This window comes from Episyrphus balteatus, chromosome 3 (genome assembly GCF_945859705.1).
Source record: "Episyrphus balteatus chromosome 3, idEpiBalt1.1, whole genome shotgun sequence".
NCBI lineage: Eukaryota > Metazoa > Arthropoda > Insecta > Diptera > Syrphidae > Episyrphus > Episyrphus balteatus.
Genome location: NC_079136.1, coordinates 92046878 through 92055003, shown reverse-complemented (window position 1 = coordinate 92055003; position 8126 = coordinate 92046878). Strand labels below are relative to the sequence as shown.

At 32.0% G+C, this 8126-nt stretch overlaps 3 long non-coding RNA genes across 3 annotated transcripts; 1 reads left to right on the top strand and 2 right to left on the bottom strand.

The window, feature by feature from the left end:
- Positions 1-1100: 1100 nt before the first annotated feature.
- Positions 1101-1679, bottom strand: LOC129915371 (uncharacterized). Its single transcript, XR_008772290.1, has 2 exons — positions 1422-1679; positions 1101-1355 (listed from the first exon to the last, which is right to left on the bottom strand). It is a non-coding gene; the product is annotated as an uncharacterized LOC129915371 (long non-coding RNA).
- Positions 1680-5881: 4202 nt separating this feature from the next.
- Positions 5882-7744, bottom strand: LOC129915370 (uncharacterized). The gene is made up of 5 exons (XR_008772289.1): positions 7550-7744; positions 7188-7474; positions 6758-7135; positions 6055-6173; positions 5882-5983 (listed from the first exon to the last, which is right to left on the bottom strand). It is a non-coding gene; the product is annotated as an uncharacterized LOC129915370 (long non-coding RNA).
- On the top strand, positions 5885-6298 carry LOC129915372 (uncharacterized). The gene is made up of 2 exons (XR_008772291.1): positions 5885-5987; positions 6050-6298. It is a non-coding gene; the product is annotated as an uncharacterized LOC129915372 (long non-coding RNA).
- Positions 7745-8126: the final 382 nt, after the last annotated feature.

Below are 8126 nucleotides of genomic sequence, written 5' to 3'. Positions count from 1 at the left end.
TTAATAATAAATTAAACACTTTTTTAAATGATCTGTTATACAAAACCAAGTATGCCATTTGATTTCTTGAAAAAAAAGAATTTTTACTATATTAACTAAACATTTTCGAACATTTTTACAAAAATAAAATTTTTATGCCATTTTCAAGAAAATATTATTCAACACATAAAGTCTAGTATACGCAGCTGAAGCGAAACGAAATTTTTCATACAAAATTTCGTTAACGAAATCTTGAACGCAAAATTTCGTTTTGCTTTTCGTTTTTCAGTACGAAGCTCTGGCGAAAAATTGGAGAGTTTTCACTTATTTGTCACTTACTCTTTACTGTCCTGTGCATTTTTCTTGAATCCAAGAGCAGTGTTGACGGTTTTTTCACTTTTAATTCATTTATTTCTTGCTTTAAAAATTAATTTCTGTTGATTTTTCTTGATGTTAAATTAATTTTGAATTTTTTTATTTTGACTTTGACAGAATACTCGATGATATTTTTTCGTTAGCATTTTCGTTGTCGACTTTGGAGACTTGAAAATTTTTCGTTTCGCATCAGCAGCGTACTAGGCTAATGGCGTTTTTAATTGGCAATCTGGAAGGAAAAAAAGCAATCTGAATGCGTTCAATTGGACAAAACTGACAGTTCTGATTCTGAAAAAAAAAAGAGAATTTCTCTTCTGGTTTAAAAAACAGAATCAGAAGCAGAATCACTCACACATCATAGATTTAAATGTCAGCCCAACTAACAATTTCGATGTTATAACGATGGTGAGAAGCTTTTCGTCATCACTGATTTCACACCTAAAAGACTCATATAACCCTGTTTATCATCAAAAAGGCCCCCTTTTTTTACTCCTATTAAACCTATAAGAAGTACAATGAAATACTCCTGTAAAGTTTTTCATCAGTAGCCGAATGTGGTATTCGATCCTATAAATGTGCGAAGAAGTACACTGTAAGACTACTGTAAGGTTTCTCATCAGTAACAGAAAGTGGTATTCGATCCTATAAGCCTGCCACAGAATTCTTATTGGAAGCATAATAGGGCTATTCAATACTCACCAGGAGGGAGGAAAAAAATAAAATCAAATAAAATAAAAAACGAGTAATTATTTATACAATTTTTTATTTTTATAAAGAAATACAACTCAAATTTACCCAAAACAGCACATCCTTGGCCTGGTGTCCAAAATAATTTTCGAACAGAATCACACTGTTGTTGGGCTGAGAATCCGTGAAGAAAGGCTTCAGATTTTGTCTTATTTGGAAGATTGCAGTCTCTACGAACTAAACGAGTGATAACGAGCTGCTTTCTGTACAAAATCAACTTCATGCTCAACTTGACCATTACACCAGGAAGTGTTCTATAAACAAAAAACAAGAAATGAAAAAACTAATTGATTTGTGAATGTGATTGATCGAAAATTTACCTGGATAAGAAAGTACACTACACTTGATGTTTCCTCCAAGAAACAAGCATGTTATTCTCCTTTCCAGTAAGGGTGGTATCAGCGGCATATTTTTCATCTCCACCCCTGGAAGCATTACGAACAATTGAATTCATGTTAGAGTGATGCTACTTTCATAATATTCAATATAGTTTCCAAATATTTGTTGCAAATGGCTTTAGAGCAACCTTCAGAAATGAGCAATGCTCAGCAAGGCAGCCTCACGTGGCAACGGATCGTTACTTTTAATAAGAATATTTAAATTTTTTGGGAAAAATATAAATATACGCTTGAAATAGTCTTACCTTCTCAGAGTCCTGGACGACAAAAGCTTGAAGTAAGATAATAACCATAGCAATCGACTTCTACTAAGTCAATTCAGCAGTTTTGTGTCTAAAAATGAATAGCACGAAATAGGTGATACCCACAAGCATTTTATAGATCCAAATTTCGGTAGCAGTTATCGCAGCAGCAAACATTTCAACAATAGATTCCATGTGTGCGACAAACTCTTCTGGTGCTACAACGGTTAATGAAGCACCCAATTCACTTTGCCTTGGATCAGCTTAAAAAATTGCAAGACGTCTTGAATCCATTATCGCTTCTTTTCAGCTTCATGACGAATCAAAACACCAATAAACTGCGCAATGGCATTGCGAACGGATTTTTCGTGCTCCGTCATAAGTGGATTGAGCATTCCTTGTTTAATCCTGGAAATTAATAAAAAAATAATAAATGTTATATAGGGAGAGAAAAACTGCATTTTTATTCTTACTTTCTAATTGCGCAGTTTTCCAAAACGCTGTTTTAGCAAAATAGCCAAATGTTGACGGAAATAAGGTTCCTTTGTTGACACAACGATCTGGCATAGTGTTGGAATAGTTTTGGGATGTTTTTGTAGTTTTCTTGCAAATCAGCCGTTGCCTGCAAAACATATAACAAAATAAAAAATTAAAATTATAAAAACAAAGAAAGCTCGGATAAAAAAAAAGTTTTTCAGTTTATTCAAGTTCAGCCTTCCCTGCAACTTTTATACTTTTGTCTGCCTCTTTCAAGATGTAATAAAAAGTAAGGTGACATTTCCCTTCCAAGAAGTAAACGTGGCCAACGGCTGGGTTCAACGCATCATTTGAACCTAAAGCCTGAAGCCTGGTACGCTGTTCGCGCTAAATTTTAGCCGAGCTAAAAACTATCCTATACAAATTATCGATAACTTGTATGGGAATTTTATCTCGTCTAAAATTTAGCTTGATCTGCGTACCAGGCTTAAGTTCAGATTTTTCTTACTTTGAACTCAAAAAATCATCCGAATTTCAGGTGACATTTGCGAAAAATGTACTTTTTTCATTCACTTCGATTGACTTTGAAAAAGAATATTTATGTATTTGTTTTAGTCCTGATTTTTCAATCGTCAGAAGAATAAATGTTAATATAAAAAAAAACTTTATTCCTAGGACTGAAAATTGAAAAATTAGCCCCTAAAATTTTTTTTTGCAAAAATACATTTCAATATTAAAAATGATTACAAATAATATCTATTCGTCAATTTTGAAAAAAATAATTGGTTCGGATTTTGGTGAAAAGTAACAAACTGACTAAAAACATTAAAATTTTCTCAAAACACAGCAAAACTATATTTTCCTTATCCGAATATTTTGAGAAAAACAAATATTTAAGTTCTGTTATTATCACTAAGAACATTAGTTTCAATAAATTTAATCGAAACCGTGAGAGCAATTTTCGAAAGAATTGGAATACCTCGAAAACGTTATATGGGAGGAATGTGTTTAAAAGCAGATATTGAAAACATTCATGAGTCTTGAAAAATACCCAAAAATATTGTATACCAATTTTCAAGCAAATTCATTCATCCCATTAGGCCCTTGTTCAAAGCAAAATTTTGTTTACCAGGAAGTCCAAAAACAGTAAATTGTGCAACTTGGAATGAGTTTCACAGCGGTCGTAGTGGTGACGTTACTGCAAGTACAATTTTTAAAATTTTGGTCAAATATTTTCTGACAACCCTTTCATAAAAGCTTTTACTCTTTTGAGTGACTCCTGTGTCCTCCAGAATTTAAACAATGATTTTAACTTGAATATGTGTTTTAATTCACCAACAATTTTTTGAGTCTGGGCATTAATTGATTCAGAAAATAGACTGCGTCCATAGCTTTTCATCGACAACTTCGATACTTAGAAATATTTGTCGGCTTTCACTGTTACAATATCTCAAAAACATGAATTTTAAAAACATTAATTTAAAATTAATTCAAGTGCTGTCAAGGGACTTCAAAGCATTCTGTGATAAAGCAGGCAAATTAAACTTTTCTTGTAGTCCATTTGGCAAAATTAAATTTCTCAAATGAAATAAAGAGAAGTGGAATTTAAAAGGCCATCAAAGGGAGAATGGGCAAATTTGTGTGGAACGTGGACGTTACGAGGCCATTAACAAATTTTTTATTTTATGATGTAATTAGGTCTTACATTGTTGTGCAGAAGTTTTATCTTGTGGCGTTCTTCAGACACGGTTTAAACGCATTATTGCATTAAACACTTTATGTAGATTGGTTCAATTTTGTAACTTGAATATGTGTTTTCAGTGCAAAGTAGACCTTTATCTTGAATATGCAACCAATAGAAGCCAAGCTTTTCAATTTTGTATTAGTTTGAATCGTTTGAAATCTAAAGCACTAAATCTCGAAGTTGTTGGCTTAAAAATCTAATACATTATTATGAGTTCTATTGGTCGTATATTAAAGATTTATGTTTTAAGACTCAGGGAAAGTAACATATATAAAATTTAATTATAATTCAATTTGGCCTTCACACTCTGAACGATGCAATAAGAATATTAATATTGCTATTTCTTACATTCTTAATGCAATAGAGCGAAACCTCCATAGCAAGAGATTTTCCTAAGTTATAGTTCTTTAATTGATACCAATTTCATAAATGGCAGCCGAACGTCCTAAATGTCCATTCTCCTTTAAAAAAATCAACATGAATAGCCTAGCAAGCGTTATTCAAATAAAAAATCTAGTATAAATTCGTTAATTTTATAAGGTAGGTACTAGGTACCTAATACTTTATAATCCATTTATGTATGATCATGACTCAGAAATAATTGTATGAAATACTTTATATGCATTTATGTATGATCATGACTCAGAATTAATTGTAGGAAATGCTTCTAACATATTTATATTTATTGTTAATTTAATGAAATGTTTTTTAAATTCATACATTTTCTTTAAAAATTTTATAATCAAAGGATGAAAAATGTTGTTATTTATGTTTATAGTCGACGACAGTTTTTTTTTGTTGTCCATTTATTTTAATATTTAATCCGTCAAGACTTCTACTATATACCTAATATAATACTATTTTGAAAACCTTTTATTAAATAAATAAACACAAACTATGAAAACTAAAAATTTACTTTTTTGATATTGGAATGTCGTACGTGCATATGTATATGAAATGAAAAAAAAAAAAATTGATTTTGGTGACGTTTGCGACAATCCCATTTTGGGTAAAAACCTTGATAATGGGAAAATCAAAACAAATAAGTGAGTTTTGGCTTCATAAATAGGAAGAAAATATACCACAAAATATTCTATTAATAAATTTAAAAAATTCTGTCTGTATTCAAATGACATTCAATAACAAAAATAATAATTAACTGGTAGACCAGAATGTGTGTCTGTGGCTTGTGTCTTGTGTCGCTGTCAAAGTTAAAAAGTATGAAATTAGTATATTGGTGCCAGAATACGTAGCTGTGGCTGTGGCAAGGAAATTCGCTGTGGTACAAGTCGAGTCGACTTTTACTTCAAGCTACAAGCGCAATGACTTTTGACGTTTCTAATGTGGTTGCTCAGTTAATATTATTTTTTTTTTCAAGGCAATTGACATTTTAGTGCGCCACATAATTCTGTTCATCTTTTCTACATTTTGAGCGATTTTATTTGACATCTTGTACCACGGCGTTTTTCTTTGCCACAAGCGAATTTCCATTCTGTTCAGCCAGTAAGTTGTACTTACCTACTCTCCAGCATCAATTGACAAGCAATCACATTAGGGGGGTTCACATTGACCATCTTACCGGACAGACCGATTGTCATTTGGCCTGATGGAAGAATTATATTTTTCGTTCACACTCATCAGACAATTTTCATCAAAACACATTTTTCAGCTTATTTTTAATGTATCTTCTGTCTATTTTGCTCTCAAATTAAAGAGAATGGATTATCACTGTCTGCCGGACAAACACGTCGTTCAATTGACTAACATGTCCGTCCGACCACCAAAAAATCAAAATTTTTTGAAAACCATCCGGCAAACCGGACAGGCTGTCGGATGGGCGGTCACATTATCAAAACAGCATCAGATCAGACCAAATGGCGGCTGGTCTGTCCGGTAAGTTGATCAATGTGAACCCCCCTATTGCCTTTAACGAAGGACAAATTTTCTCTAGTCCAATGGAATATTGTGCTAGATAGATACTAACGACCAAGAATAACCTTCGGCTCTTGCATAATTTTTCGCTAAGTAAATAAAAATCAAATAATTATCATTAATTTCAAATTTAATGGTTTTATATAATAATAAAGCTTACCGGTGTTTTCTGTTAAAACGTATGCTGTTTTAATCAGGTCAGGAATTGGAAGTCCAAATCGAATGATCCATTGTAAAGAGCGATGCTTTTCTGTATTCATCTATACTCATAGACAGGACCTATTTATTTTTTCAATTAATACGAAATTTGTTAGAAAATGGCAAAGTTTGAATGTATTAAAATGTTTGTGTAAAATAAAAAATTAGCATTTGTATATTTATTGATGTGAAACTACAACGAAAAATCTTAAATTTCAAAACAAAGTTTTTAAACTCAAAAACTATATAAACATCTATACATTTACTAGCAGCGAGTGTGTATAAATAGTTATAGTGTATATCGTCGCCGTTCAATGAAAACTCCCTAAGTCCATTTCCACTTCCGTCGAAGCTTTATTTTCCAATTGTAACAAAGCAATTATTTTCCCGAAATGTTAAGGAACACGCACCTTAAAACATTTTTTGATTCTTAACATTAGATAACCAAAAAAATGGACTAAGGGAGTTTTCATTCAACGACGACGATATAGAGTTTGTGATGAACTGGAAATTTTTTTTCAATTTGGAGAATTATATTGTAATGTATAGGTTTTAATATGCAAAAGAGTATCAAGCATTTCAAATGTAAAAACTAGAAAAATAATAAATTTCCTCCGGACCCAAAAATTAAAATTAACTAATCAATACAAAAGTAAACTATATACCACACTTTAGCAATAAATCGAAACATTCCATTGTACTTGGACATCGTTGTCATAAGCTTTGAAGAATTTTAAGGCGATTTAAGGCATCCAGATGATTTCTCTATGCTCAGTTGATTGCACTTGCTGTTGGAATCGATTATTTAATCTTTGACTGAGGAAGGAACTGTCAAAATTAGTTTCGATTATTTGACTGATAGTTGCCAGTAGAGCTTTGGTAAGTGGGATTCCACCAATTCTTCTGTACACTCCCATTGTGAATCTCTCTAGACTCGTTCAAAATGAGAACCTTTTTTAGAAAGTTTGCATTTTGATTATTGAAGTCAAATTTGAACTAAGGCATTTATCTTCGCTTAAAGAACTCCTCTTCTCTGACCATACCTGTAAATAAATTTATTAAACAAAATTATTAATTTTGGTTAGATGGATTTACATTTAAATCGGAATCGAGTACGAATAATCATCAAGTAATCATCATGGGTAGTTCTTTCCAGTATTTGTCTTCTTCACTGACCCTTTTGGCATGGTAAGCCGCTTTTAAATCGAATTGATTTGTATTCTAATTCGTGCATCGACCAAAATACATTTTCTTCGTAGCAACAAAAACAAAGTGGGTCCTTGGCCAGTTCTTCTCACAGCTGCTGGAGGTGTTCGGCCACACGGTGTTTTTCTTGCATTAATGTATTCCTTTGATTTTACGTTTTATCATTACTATTGACGCTAAAGTTACCAAGAAAAACAATGTTTACAAATAAAATTTTCTTTTGTTGAAAAGAACAAAATAACTTTACTCACGTTATAAGTTGTGGAAATAATTTTGGAAGACTTTCTCGTTTTAATATCTGCCGAATGTCTTCAATGTTGTTGAACATATTTGTCGGATGTTGATAAGTATTTTTTAATTAAATAATTTACATTTTATCGCGAAAATGATGTTACTTAATTCGAAATGAAATGAACAAAATAATAAATATATAGCTAACAAATGTTTGACAGATGAGCTAATCCATAGATAAATAACACAAGAGATGTATAACTCACATTATTAATTGAAACATAAATAAACACACAGCAAAGGACGCAGTCCCTTTCGCATTACCTGCCAGATCATATAGGGTCTGACTTCGACGGAACCCCACATCTGAAAAGCCAATGCAACTGGTTGCTCTTCCAAAACAGTTCGAGATTTCCTCAAGTACAAACAACATTTTTAAGTAACGGACAAAAATGGTGCTGTTAAACTGGCCATTAAAGCTCTCTTTGGGAGTAGCACAATCAGGACAGAAGAATCTAGAGATTGTCATGGAAAAGAACAAACCACTAAAAATGCTCGATACATGTTCAGTAATTAAAAAACACGTAGCGATTATGA